The sequence below is a fragment of the Pteropus vampyrus genome, unplaced genomic scaffold (genome assembly GCF_000151845.1).
Source record: "Pteropus vampyrus isolate Shadow unplaced genomic scaffold, Pvam_2.0 Scaffold329, whole genome shotgun sequence".
NCBI lineage: Eukaryota > Metazoa > Chordata > Mammalia > Chiroptera > Pteropodidae > Pteropus > Pteropus vampyrus.
In genome coordinates, this window is record NW_011889110.1 from 779360 (window position 1) to 793438 (window position 14079).

General features: G+C 43.7%; 1 long non-coding RNA gene across 1 annotated transcript; it reads left to right on the plus strand.

Moving 5' to 3' along the window:
• The first annotated feature begins 32 nt into the window (after positions 1-32).
• LOC105304120 lies at positions 33-13815 on the plus strand. Its single transcript, XR_896970.2, has 7 exons — positions 33-178; positions 647-885; positions 1963-2096; positions 8584-11048; positions 11408-11519; positions 12289-12358; positions 12509-13815. It is a non-coding gene; the product is annotated as an uncharacterized LOC105304120 (long non-coding RNA).
• The last annotated feature ends 264 nt before the right edge of the window (positions 13816-14079 follow it).

The following is a 14079-nucleotide window of genomic DNA, read 5'->3' on the forward strand; positions in this document are numbered from 1 at the left end:
CCCGCCCCCGTTCTTAGCGGCATAACCCAATAGAAGTCATTTCATTTTGTTTGCTTTTTACAGAAAGGCCAATGGGCATCTTTCTGTTCGGAAAGCTCACCTGGGCAGCTGTCCTAGGAGAGATGACACAGAGATCCAGGATGCGACTATCCGAGGCTTCTCACTGTTGCCACAAAAGGTGAGAAATAGGAAGATCACATTGTTGGAGACTTGGCGTTTGGGGCCCAGCCTGGATGGGGATCATATGTTTCTGCCCACATTTTAGACCAAGTCATCTGGCCCCATCTCGATGCAAGGGTACTGGGAAATGCAATTTTCTTGTACTCCCAAGAGGAAAATAAAACGGTTTCATAAATTTATAGCATTGTCTTTGCCACAGCTGTTTTTTTTTTCCTTAAAACAAAACAAATGTCTGCTGATATTCAGTCATCCAATCATGTTTATGAATAAAAACATGTCGATTATTACCTGTGACTCACTGACATTTCCTTTGATAGTGGCCTCTTCCCTGCAGGAGAAGGCTGACTCAGGCTCCCAGCTCGTGGGTGTGGCGTGGGGACTGGCAGGCTTTTGGCGCAGATAAACAAGCCAGCAACCTCTGGAGGCCGCTGCCCCTCTTAGGTTAACAGTTTCATTCCTTCGAAAGGTGTTTTTCCAGCTTCGTGCCATGGACATCTTCCTCAAACACATTCATACATGTGGAGGCCGGAAAGGAGGCTCTGACTCAACAGCCGTTGGACAGATTGCTCTTCAAACAACTGTCTTGCGTTGAGTTCTGTCTCGTGTTCTGACTACATCCCTGTGGACCCGAGGAGCTCTGTGAAAACAGTGCTGCCTCCCCTGCTGCTTTCTCCCCTACTCGTCCCGAGCTGCATCCTCTCTGAAGTATGTCACCTTGGCCATAGCATCTTTGATCTTTCGGAAACTCATAAACTCTTGTTTTGCTAATATTTTCCTTCCCCTATTTAGCAATTGTATTAATTTCTTCTCTTTCGCGCTTACGAATACTTATATTCCAATAGTTGGTTGCTTGTTTTTGTAGAGTGAGGGGAGGTACATAATTTTCTTTAAGCTATCGTCTTGAACTGAAAGGGATACGTTTTTCACTTAACGATGAATGATTTTCCATGCCAATATAGCTATTTTTTGTGTCATTAAATAATCTAAAACAAGTTTCGAGATGCGAAAAATGTTTTATCTTGCAGTATACCATAATTTACGTAATTTTTGACAATTATAAACGAGTCTACAATGGGCATTCTCGTACCTGAGATGTTAAATGTCTGATTGTCTTAGATCAAATAATTCCTTGAAGTGGAATTGCTGGCTAAAAGGCTATTTGCTTTTCTAAGACTTTATGTGTGTCTAGCAAATTGCCCTCGAGAACTATCACACTGTCTTATAAGCCCATCGGCAGTAGGTATTATCATTTAAAAATATCTTTACCAATTTATTTATGCCAGTAGCGCTTACAATTCAAGTACCTTTGTTTCTTCAGCTGCAAAAAATGGTCTAGATAATGGAGTTTTGTAAGGCATTAAACATGTACCTCGCACATGCCTATCGCAAACTAAAAATAGGGGTAAATTTTGTTTTAAAAATGGTAAATTATTTAAAAGATAAACGAACCAGATGGCTGTCTTTAGGGTTGTTATGGGGATTAAATGAGATAATGTATGTAAAGATATACAGAAATGGTATATATGTCATATATAAGTGTTAAGTATGAGTGTTCTCTCTTCTTCTAATCTAAGCCTCTGAATGCAAGGGTTATTCCAAATTCAACGTCCTGGCTTGGACTCAGGGAAAGCAAGTGATCACGTGGATAGATAGCATCTGAGCTTGGGGGTAGGTGGTAAGAACAACCCATTACTGAAGAAGAGCAAAGAGCCCAACAAAGGAGGGACCTCGGGGGATTTAACTTCTCCTTGGCCGAGCATTCAGATTCTCTTTTGATTACAGATTTATCTGAGCATTGTGTGCGAGCAATTTATTTGAAAGGCTGCTGTCATCTTCTCCCTGGACATCATCCCTGTGGCTCGGCGATTTCCTGCTCACCCCCACCTCCACCGAGTGTTTATGTGACTTCGACCCAGGTACACAAGAGAACACGTTTCTGGTTCACTCAAGAGCTCTGGGGATTTGGATAACAAGTTGGCAGGCAGGAAGGGACAGAGTTTTGAAAAAGAATAAAGCGAAAAGAACTTGCGTAAGATACATCGTGGCTACGTAAACGGGTAATACTGAATCTGGAAAGGCGAATATAAAATTATTGGAACGTCAGGTCCAGAAATGATAGGATAAAGAGCACTCAGGTGGAATAGGTGGGATCATTGTTCAGACACGCCTCTGCCTTGACCTTTTCTGTAAATTTGGGATCTTTGGGATGAAAGACTGGGTACATGAAGCATTTTACGTGAAAAGCCATATTTTCTCCTTCCTCGTTTCTTCCTTTACCCTCTGCTTTCCCTCTCCTGGAGTGCACCCTATTCCGTTCAACGAAGCCATTGTTTTACATCACATTCAGCTCTAAAACACATTTGATTAAGAATAAGTGTCCCCAGATCCACTCACGCAGTCCTCGCTTGCTTCACTTCCCCCCACACGTGCCCTGAAATCCTCTCTGAGCCTCTTCCGCGCGCCACCGTATGGACTAAACGCGCCAGCAAGTGTCGAAAACAAGATGTCCTTCCCGAGTTTCTATCAATTAGGTTATGCATTCTTCTCTGCTGGTAAGAGATGTTAAATAATCGTGGCTTAAACAAACAAACAAAAAAAGTTTTTTCATTGACATAGAAGAAGCCTGGAAGCTGGTCAAGAGGCTGCAGGGCGGTTCTGGCGGATGGACATTTAGGATGGACATTTATTTCTCTTTCTCGCGAAAGCCTGAATGTAAGTAGTTCAGGGCAGTCGCAGAAGCTTCACGATGACTATGACCTGGATCCACTCCCTCCCTCCCTCCCTCCTTCCACCCTTTCTTCTTTCCTCCCCTGCATCCCCATCCGTTTCTATCTATGTTTGGCACATCTAGGCTGCTTTTTATCTCGTCGTATGTGTCTCAGAGATTACTAACTTATTTATCTATATTTAGCACATCTCATGAACGCTGCCACCGTCTCACAAGCTCCTTGCGTCTACGCTTAGTTTCCTTACCCTCCGTATTTGCTTTCTTGTCTCTGTAACAGGTTCTAACATTCTCATGGTGGATACGTAACAGATAAATGTCAGATAAGCACCACGTGTAAATAATATGGCATATACATGCGACAAATACCTTTCAATTCCTTCTCTCTCGGTTATTCATTACACTGAAAATTTTGAAGTCTAGACCAGTTGTCCTGTGCCAGCTTCTCTCTTTAATCTTCATTTTCTTATCCTTTACTTTCCTCGGACTTTGTCAGGAAGAAATACGGGAATCCTGAAATTCTCAAGTTCTGTGAAATTCTTACTGTCCTTCTAATATTTGACATGCTTACGACCGCAGATGCGCACGCTAACAGAAAACCCAGTTCTGTTGTTCTTTTGTGTGTTTTGCACTCTCGTGGAAAGGAAAATTTTAAAAAATATTTCATCTCTTGCCTTCGATCTTAGCTTTTTCTTGTTTCTCTGTTTCCCAGGGGGAAGCAAAGCCAACCATTTCCCTGACGTGACACAACACTGTCATCAAGGGCTCTGCAGCCAAACTGCCTGGCTTGGTCTCTTGGCTCAACTACTTACTAATCTTGTGACGTGGGCAGAATTATCGAATCCATCTGTGCTTTCTTATCGGTGGAGTAGGGGTGATAAGAAAAACCGTCTGCAGCTTAGGGTCTTTGTCAGGATAAAGGCGATAAACATTTCCAGGCTCAGAACAGTGCCTGGGGAAGAGTCAGCACTGATAGGCATCAGAAGGCCAGGTCACCCCTGCTGTTCTTGGTCTGTGACAGGAAGTAATGGACCGCATTAAACACAGGGGCTTGGGTGCTAGGCTTTGGATGGGATCCAGATGTCGCCTGTATTGTGTGACCCCAGATGAGTGATTTGGTCTCTCCAAGCCTCAGTGTCCTCATTTGTTAAATGAGACAAATTCCCACCACCTCTCAGATTATGTAGCTTCATTTTAAGGGTGATAATATAAGAAAACAACTAAGTCGCACCCGGACCCAGCAAGTACTCAGGACATGTTATCTGTTATTAAAAAAGAATTGTTCGTTCTCTATATCTCTGTAGTCCACTAATCTTTAAGCTTGTTTTGGGAATTTGTCATTGATTTTCGATTTGCATATGAAGTTTATTTTTTTTTTAATGAGACACTTTCTTTAGCAACTGTTTACGGCCCTGAGACTTTGCCAAACTTCTCCGTCTCAACTTCCTTTAGTAGCAGAGAACTCAATTATAATCGAGCACCCAACTTTTCACAGAGCACAGCGAGATTTTAAACGGAGATATAAACGAAGCTTTCTCGCATCCTCACTCTTAGTAACATAGTCAAGAATGAACATACCCGACAGGCCAAATAATTGTTGCTATTGGTATGACTCACGGTGAGTCTTCCGTGTGGAATCTTGAGGTGTGCGTGTGAGAGAAAGTGTGTATGTGTGTGTGTGAGTGTGAGTGTCCATTGGCTTCTTCCCTCTGGGACTTGCTTTTCCCGCCTCCGAGGCACCTCGCTCTGGGAGTGACAGCATCTGGACTCCCTGGTTCTCATTCTGTTTTTCCCCTGAATGGCTCTCCTTTTTTTTTTTTTTTTCTGCCTGCTCAAATGTTTCCATTATCCCCAATTAACCACACCCAGAGCTCAGAGCACCACCCTCTCACCCTGGCGGTTTGGACTTGGTTCTTATTAGGATCCAGTTGGTACCACCCAGTCTCATCCCCATTGCTGCTGACATCATGCAGTTAGTGTCTGCTCTGTCTACATACTGTTTTTTTTTTTTTTTCTTAACTTTTTCCCAGCGTCACGTCCTTGCCTTATCTAGTTCCCCTCTTTCGATGTGCTCCTTCCCACTCTTGGCTCCCACCGAGGGCTCGCCAAAAGGAGGGGCTGTGGAGGGAGCCGGTGGGACTGACCACACTTCTTCTGCTCATCGTTATTTGAAGTTTTCGCCTTTTATGTCCACAGCCCTCTCGAAATCTATAGCTTAGCATTCTCTGCTGACCCGTTTTTACATCCTAAGATGATCTCCAGGATCATTCACTCATGCCCTTCATCTGTTCCTTCACATACTCATCCCTTGCTGGACATCCCGACTTCCTGTCAGTCTGAACTACTCTGCACCATTTTTAATGCTGTTCTCAATAGGTAAGATGGGGTTTGAACCTAATGACAGTAATTCGCTTAGTTACCTGCTCAAATAAGTGAAGTGGAGTGAGGCTGAGTCTCAGTAGGTGGCACTCAACATACATTATACAACTACATGTACCTAAAAAATATGAACACTGCAAGTTTCCCTCTCCTGCTTTATTTCTCAGAAATAACCATTATTAGCAATCCAGCGTGCATTTTCCCAGCCCTTTTTCTCTCTCTATATTCGCATCCCTTACAAAAATAAGCTACTTTGAGATGGATAGCAGGCGTCAAATTACTACTGGTTGAATAAACGAACGAGTATATGTGTGTGTATGTGTATTTTTATATATAAACATATAAACGGCTTTGCATATGCATTTTGCTATACATCATATCGCTTCATACATATTACTTGGCAGCTTGCCTTTTTTTTTTTTTTTTTTACTTAGCAGCATATCTTGGGACTATTTCTATGGTACCACATATTGCTCTATTTCATTCAACAGTACTGCTACGTAGTTTTTTTTAATGTCTTGAATATTTATTCGTCCCTTCCTTTACTGATGGATATTTACCTATTTCCTATATTTGTCATTTACACACAGCACGATAACATAAATCCTGGCCCAACTTTTTGCCTACCTGCATGTGTCTTTTTATGCAATTATTTCTTTGAAGGGGAAGGTCGAGTAAAATGTTATGTGCGTTTTTAATAAATGTGGCCAAACCGCCCTCCGCAAAGACCGTCGCGGTTCACGATGTCGCCGTGGGCGAGAGAGGGTCTGTCCCCGCATGCGCACCAGGCTCGGGTATTCTTGTTTCCGTTACTTTTGCCGATGCGATGGGTGAAATGGTGTTTGCTTTTGAAAACATCCACATTTCACCGATCTTGAGTTAGACTAAGCATCTTTCCGGACGTTTATTGGCCTTCCTCATTGGGAGTCAGTCCTTTAGACATTTTTTAATTCTTTTTCTGTTTCAGAGGAAGAAATTCCCCTCTATTGTGCTCAAGAATGAATTCCTCGTGCTTCCTTGTTTCTCAATTGTCTTCACTCCTTCGCGTCCTGAATTTTCCTGTGTTCACTGATTTCTTCCTCTCGGCTCTCCAACCATCAGAGGGCAATTATCTCGGGATAAAAGACTTTATCAGACTTCACGTTCCCTGGTTCTCTCCACTGCTCTACTTGTCAAATGATTGTTCCACGTCTGCTCCTCTTACAGCCTCTAATCACTGATACCAGTGGTTCTACCCAGTCCTAATTCACCGACCTTTTTAGGTCTCTTTAAATTCTGTTGCCTTTTTTTTTTTTTTTTTTTTTAAATCACAGACTTCTCTTAACTCCCAGGTGCCATCCCATTTTTATTCTGACCTCTAGGACTGACTTCTTTCTGCTTTAAGTTTTTTTTTCTTCTTCTTCTTTTGACAAACAGTGTGAGTTTTCAGCGATTCCTGGTTTGGACTTTTGTTGTTTACCTTCATTGTAGCTTTGGAGATCTTGTCCATTCCAAAGGTTTCGACTATTATCTTTACGGAAAAATCTCCCAAATCACTGTCACTCGTCCTAATGTCACATTAAAAGTCCAGTCTTTCACTTTACTTTTAACCATTGAATCGGACCACCAAAACGTCAAGAACAGAGCACTAAATTATACTTATTATTCTCCTCTGTCCCACACCAATATAATTTTACCAATTTTTGTGGGTAACAAAAAAGAGAAAACCTTATTGTCTTAGTAGCAGAATTCTCCCTAGATAGAGATTTACTTTGTCTACCAAATACCTTAATGAGTCGCTTTTGGCGATGAGGGATAAGTGGGAGGGTAAGAGGTACGAGATTATACACAGAGATGTGGTCTTTGCTTTCTAAGTGGGGCCGATCAGCTATTACACTTTAGTTTAGCTGAGTATACTCTTCAAGAGCTGAATTGTCTGGGACAACAACGAGGATGGGAGTGGCTGTGGAAAGAAAGAGAAGGAAAAATGTAGCTGGCATCCAGAATGGAAATTCGGCAAAAGCCCAGGCACGTTTAAGAAGGATTTTATGATGCTTTTCGCTTGGTATAGAATTATAGATTGATGATATTTTTATTTCCTGTCCCTAAAGATGTTGATTGCTCTACTGTCTTCGTACGTGCACTGTTATTATGAAAAAAAAAAAATTTTTTTTTTAAAGTTTCTTTATCTTGAACCACTGTACAAAACATGTCTTTATTCCCTGGATGCTTTTAAGATTTCTCTAACAATAGTTTTGAGCAGTTTGATTGTGATATTCTCTGGCGTGTATATGCATTTCTTGTGCTTTGGGTTTTGTCAAGCTTCTCGGATCTGTGGGTTTAGAGTTTTATCAATTTGGAAAATTTTCAGTCATAATTTCTTCTAGTTTTTTTTCTTTCTTCTCATCTCTCTTTTTCTGAGACTTCAACAAATATTTCAGGCCATTTGAAGCCCTGTAACTCATTGATGGTCTGTTTATTTTTCAATTTTTTTTTCTCTTTTTATTTCATTTTAATTTGTTTTTAACGCTATGCCTTCAAATTCATTAACATTTTCTTCTGCATTGTCTAGTCTGCCAATATTCTCAACCAGTGTTTTTTTTAAAAAAATTTCAGACATGGTAATTTTCCTCTCTAGAAGTTTGGTTTAGGGCTTTAAAAAATATCTTTTTTGTCTGTACTTAACATGTTCAATCTTTTCTTTAGCTTTATGAGCATATGGGACACAATTATAATAACCATTTTAATGTCTCTTGTCTTCTAATTCTAGTAGCTGTGTCAATTCTGGGTTCGTTTTGATTGATTCATCTTCTCCTCATTATGACTTGTGTTTTTCTGCTTCTTTGCATGCCTGGTAAATTTTTATTGCATGCCGCACATTGAATTTTACTTTTGTTTAAGAATTTTTATATCCCTCTACACACATTGACAATTTGGGAGGCACTTTTTGTGTTTGCCACAAGCCACCTCCACTTCCTGATCTCTAGTTCAGTTGGGGTCGGTCGTAGAACCTTGTTCTCTCCACCCTGGAAATTAGCACAATTCTTCTCTCCCTTCAGAACTTTGAGCTTTCGATTCTGTCCTCTCTACTTTTCTCTCATCTCTTTCTGTGTTTAAGATGTAGCCAGGCAGAGGGCAGAACAGGAGAGGGCAGAGGTCAGGGCTGGCTCTCCTAGCTTTTTCAACTCTTCTGTAGAGGAAAAAAAAAAAAAGGACCCTGTAAGTATCTTTCAAATCTATTGTTTAGGGATAGATTTCAGTTTTAAAATTAAAAAGAGAAGAGTTCAATGTATTACCATTCTTTCTTTTCATTTACAAAGCTTTATCCTGACAGTAGCGATTCATCAAGAATCTAGTGTGCAGAGGGAAACCCACCATGACAGCAGAAGAATTTGAGGAGAAGCTTGCTAGAGAGGTGGGCTCTCGCCTAAGAAAGTGCCAGCCTCCAGTTCTGCTTGTCGGGTTGAACCCCCTCATCTGGCCGAATTCCTCCCTTTTGGAGATCAACTGCCACGAAATAGAGGGATCACATCTTCACTCACATTTTAACATATGAATGACTTAAATGTATTGAATGAATAAGCGATATTGCAGACGGAGATGGAGAATGAGGAGATATGTTCTTAAGGCATCAGCCATACGGAAGGAGCCCCAAGCTCCTGAGTTGTGACATGGATCAAGGACTCAGGAGCCAGCTGGCTACTCTGATCTGACTGATATGTCTCTTCACCCTCCAATCTGCTGTTCCGTCGCTAAGGAGGAAGATTGCGTTAGACTCTGCTCGGCGATGATCATGAGCCAAAGCTGCCGACGAGTGATGTCAGCTCTTCTGGGCTATGCAGGACCCACACACAGCCTTTGCTGGTGTGAACGTCTGCCAGCCTAACGGAAGCATGACGTGGTCCCAGCAAGGGCAAGAACGATTCCCTCCTCCTTGGGTTTGCTGCCACCTTCTGTTTACCCTCCTTCCATCTTCGGGACTAACTCAACAAAAATTCCAGGAGCAAAGACAAAGAAGGACAGGAAGGGAAAGAGAAAGGACAAGAGAGGCTGTGTGTGTGCGTGTGGGCACTTATGCATCTTGGGCTCACGCCCACCAATCCTAAAGCGTAGGTATCATATCGAGTCCTATTAGCAGATTTATAAAAACTGAGATGCAACAACCGTAAAACATCATTGGCTTCTTTAGTTGGCGATAGTTATTTTTCATCACTTTCTAAATGTTCACAGAATACACCTTATGCTTACTACTTGATTTGTCATCATTTAAGTCATATTATAAGAGGACTCGTTAAAATTGGAAAGGATAAAAAACAACCAGTCTCTCACAAATATAGTACTTGAAATGCAAACCAAAAAAAAAAAAAATGTGCTACAGCTGAAACTGTTTGAAGCGAGAACCCCGAGATTAACTGAATTGTGTTACTATAGCATCAGCAACAATAACAAATATATTACATCACTGCTTGTCTGGCTTGTCTAGACCCTGATGAAATGGGAACATGTCGCAAATGCCTGATCTGCTTCAGGCTCATCATTCTCCTTGTTAGGTCACTCTACTACCTCCAACCCAAACTGAGTAATTGTTTTGCAAATGAGTCCTCAGAGGACAGAGTATGGCAAAGGCAGAGAGAGGGGGAGGTTCCAGAAGACATGCTGGCTGTTCTCCAGGTGTGTTGGGGTCCTATGTCTCATTTCAACAGAATGAGGTCATACCAGCTTCCAAGCAGATTCTCATCCTTAGCCGTTATGAATCAAGGGTTTGGCAATGCTTCTTCTGTCTGCCATCCCTCAGTGCCCAACCTCCACCCCATCCTATAAACCTTTCACTCTTTGCTACAGGCATAGGCTCTCCCTGGAGTCCAAACAACAGCCAACACTTATAAGCTTGTGCGCGTGCAGTGCACCAAGCAGAATGCGTCTCGCGACCATTCGTAGGTATTATAATCCTTTTCGTTTCAGATGAGAGAATTGGAGACCAGAGTTTGCTGAGAAGCCGAGCTGCGATTGGAATCCAAATCTATGTGGTTCCAAGGCCCCAGGGTGTGTCCTCCAGCTCATGTTGCATTTAGAGGATAAATTAGATGTAGTGAGGCCAGCAGGGGCACGTGGAACAGAGTCGGGCCGGGATCAGTTCTGTTGCTGAGCTGCCTGTCCGGGTCTCAGACCTCTCCCGCCAGGATGAAGAGAATGTGGATCTCTGGGTTGGCTGTCGGAGCAGCTTCCTTCTCTGAGAGCTGAGCTTTTCTGCTTTGAATACCCAGAAGACCTAAATCTTTTGAGCCTTGATCTGCTTTTATCGCCTTTCCAGCTTCCCAGGCGATACGTCCTACAGCCCCTACAGCCGGATTTCCAGCTTCAGATAAACTAAAATCCCTTTTCAATACATCCTGCCAGTTTCTCTGATGCTTACAGAGACTCTTGATGGTCTCCTGGGGGAGCCAGAGAGTCATCTCTTGTTTACAGGTAACTAATGAGTCATTAAGTATATTTACATACCAGGACTTCAGCAGGATTTCGATATAGATAACCAGTGCTGGTAGAAGCTTGTTCCCAGGGAGGTTGGGGCTGATTCATCAAGCTTTTAAGAAAAGATCAGCCTCATTTCCTCCCCAGCTTGAGGGGAAATGATTGCTCTCCTCTGTGGCAGCAGATCTCCTGGAGGGAGGGGCCTGGCCACCTGTCTGGCCCAGACGAAGTGGCGTCTGCCTCTGCTAGTTCAACTGAAGTCTGGCTCGAACCATGCTCTGCTCTCTCCTTGCCCTTCTCCTGGGCTCTTTCTTAGGTGGGTGCTCTCCTTTCTGGCAAGCCTCCCCTCCCCCAACCCCGTGAATCGAGGGCCTGAGCTGCTGTGTTTGACTCTCTTTAGTGCATTCCTTCCCTTGTCTGGAATAAACGTGGGACTTTAATCTTAGTGCCCTGTGTGCTGGGTCTTGGTTTCCTCTGTGCCCTAAGAAGGGGTTTGCTCTCTGGGTCTCCCTGGCCCAGCGAACCCCTGCACCCTCGGCCTTCCCAATGTACTCCCTGTGATTGATCCCTCCCTTACGCTTGGGCCATGGAAGGCCTTGAGCCTCCCCTCTGTCTGCGTGGAAGGCGAGCTGGGCTGGGTTCGTTGCTATAAATGGCCTTTCATCCTCCCCACAGGCGTCAGAGCTCAGACCATCCACCAGCGGCCACCTACAAAGGTGCAGGTTGTTGGCAGCCCACTCTCTCTGGAATGCACTGTGAAGGGGACATCGAACCCCAACCTATATTGGTACCGGCAGGCCTTGGGAGGGGCCCTCCAGCTGCTCTTCTACTCCTACAGTGTTAACCAGACAGAGTCTGAGGCACCCCAAAACTTAACGGCCTCCAGGCCCCAGGATGGCCTTTTCATTCTGAGTTCCAAGAAGCTCCTCCTCAGCGACTCCGGCTTCTACCTCTGTGCCTGGAGTCTCACACTGAACGGGGTGGGGCAGACATCTGTGCAAAAACCCGCCCTCTCCTGAGTCCTCACCGCCCTCCCCAGGAGCCCTCACTCGGGGGAATGGGCGGAGTGTGTGTGTCACTGGGTATTTGCCAGCCAAGGCGAGAGCAACCGAATCAAGCCAGGTTCTCCAAAAGAACGATTTACACGTGCAGACCTGTGAATCGCGGACGCACAGGCACGTTCCCGATGCGTGGATGTCTAGTCCTAGACTGTCACCCTGCAGCCCTCGCAATGTGTCCTTCTCCCCACTTCCTGGCAGTCTACCCTGGGGAACGGGTTTGCGCACAGACGGGTGAGGGAGGTAGCATACACCTGAGACCGGATGAGGTATGTTGGTGGACGGGTGAGCAGACAGGAAGATGCCCACTCAGGTGACTTAACTGGTTAGTGTTCCTCACCCAGCGAGGTGTTTGGTGGATTGTCCTCACGTAGGGCAGAAGTGTGGCTCCGTTAGTATCAGAAACATGCACTTAGGGATTTCGATGATTGTTGGGCATTTTATTTTAATTTTTTAAAAAAATTCTCATTCTACTGTTTCTCATCCCTTCTTCTGTAGCAAAAGAGGGAGCAGAGAAGCAGATGGTGATCAAAGAGTTGGGAAAGAGAGAGGGCATGCCTGTACAACGGTAAAACCCTAAAAAAGAGAAATTACTTTGATGGGAATGAAGGCGAGGAGAAAGCTTTTGGAGGTGGCTGGGTAGCGATGCCATGGTTACCTTGGCAACGGAACTTCCGTCCTCATCTCTCAATCCCTCATCCTCTTTATTCTTTAAAAGGTTTTCCGTCTTCATGTCCCTTCTGCTCCACGAGGGGGCACAAGAAGATTTAAAATACTGTTTCCGGCATCACTTCATCTGGGACGATTCAGACGTGTTTATTTTCAGTATCGTTTACAACGTAGTAGAAAGTCTGAGACAGAGACACAAAGTGATCAAGACTGTATTTAATAGTGCCCAGGTGTCTCCTACTGCACCTTCAAGGTCATCTACGTATTAAGTAGCTCATATGTGCTAGGCACTGGAACCCGACACAGGGATTTTAAAAAGTGAAGTACATTTGAGTTGGTGCCGGGCGTGGTCACAGTCTGGTTTAATCAAGACAATTGGTTTGCTTTTTGTGTGTGAGTGTGAAAATTGTTATTTACTAAGTCGATCAGCAGTGCTATGACCACAAACGTGAAGACGCATTTACAACCCATTTAATAGTTTTAGATTTAACATAAAGTTTTAGATTAACATAAACATTGAGCAGATAATAGAGAAAGTTCTCGTTGGTGTGCTATGTTTGTTACTATTAATGAACCAATATCGATGTATTATTCCGAACTAAAGTCCGTGGTTTACATTAGGTTCACTTTGTTTGTACGTGTTCATGGTTTTTGACAAATACATCGTATCCCATCCTCCCCATTTCAATGTCACGCAGAATGGTGTCACCGTCCCCAGTCCCCTTTGGGCTTCGTCTACTAACTACCCTTCCCCTGGAAACCCTGGTGACCACTGATTTTGACACCGTCTATATTTTTAAGGCACGTGGTTTTCGAGTCTACCTTTACACATCGTTATGACCTTGGGCAAATTATCTAATCTCTCTAGGCTTGATTTTTCTCCACCTGTCAAACTTCCCTTACTGGACTGGGAAGCATATTAAATGAGATGGTGTTAATATTAGAAAGCCCTATTCTAGGGTCTGATTTTCCACAGATAGACCTTATTCTTTTCTTTACGTTTACATGATACTTTGATTACGACCCCAAAGAAAGACTTCTTCTTCTTCTTTTTTTTTTTTGATTAAACGTTAAACTACGTAGTAAATATACTTGCACGGCAAACCCATGAAAGTTGTACCGTCTGTAGTGCTCGCTCAGATATCAGTCACCGGTCTTTTCTTTTGGGGCCTTATGCGGCCTCAGAATCCTTCTTAACACGAGACGGGCCAGTGCATCACTGCAGTTCAAGTGGAGTTCGTAGCAGAGCGAAAACAGAGTTTTCATTCTTGTAAGAAGCTCAGAGAAGTTCTGGGAAACTTCACGAAGGAGATAGAATTTTAGCAAAGTTTAGTTTTTTTTGGGGGGGGCGGGGTGGGCTAGATAAGAACGTGACAATCTCAGGAGAGTCGGTTTGAGTGGAAAGGTGGGGGGTCTCAGCAAATAACGCAAGTTCCAGAAAAGCGGTGAGAGAACAAGACGGTGGTCATGACACAGGGCGGCAGAGAGACAGGAGGCCACGAACAGGGAGGGAGAGACCAGTTAAGGGGGCTTAAAGCCACCTAAGCTCATGAAGACACGTTCATCTCCTCCTCATTGTCTGGGTACAGAGTCCTGTTCCCACACCGCTTTCCACGGTGT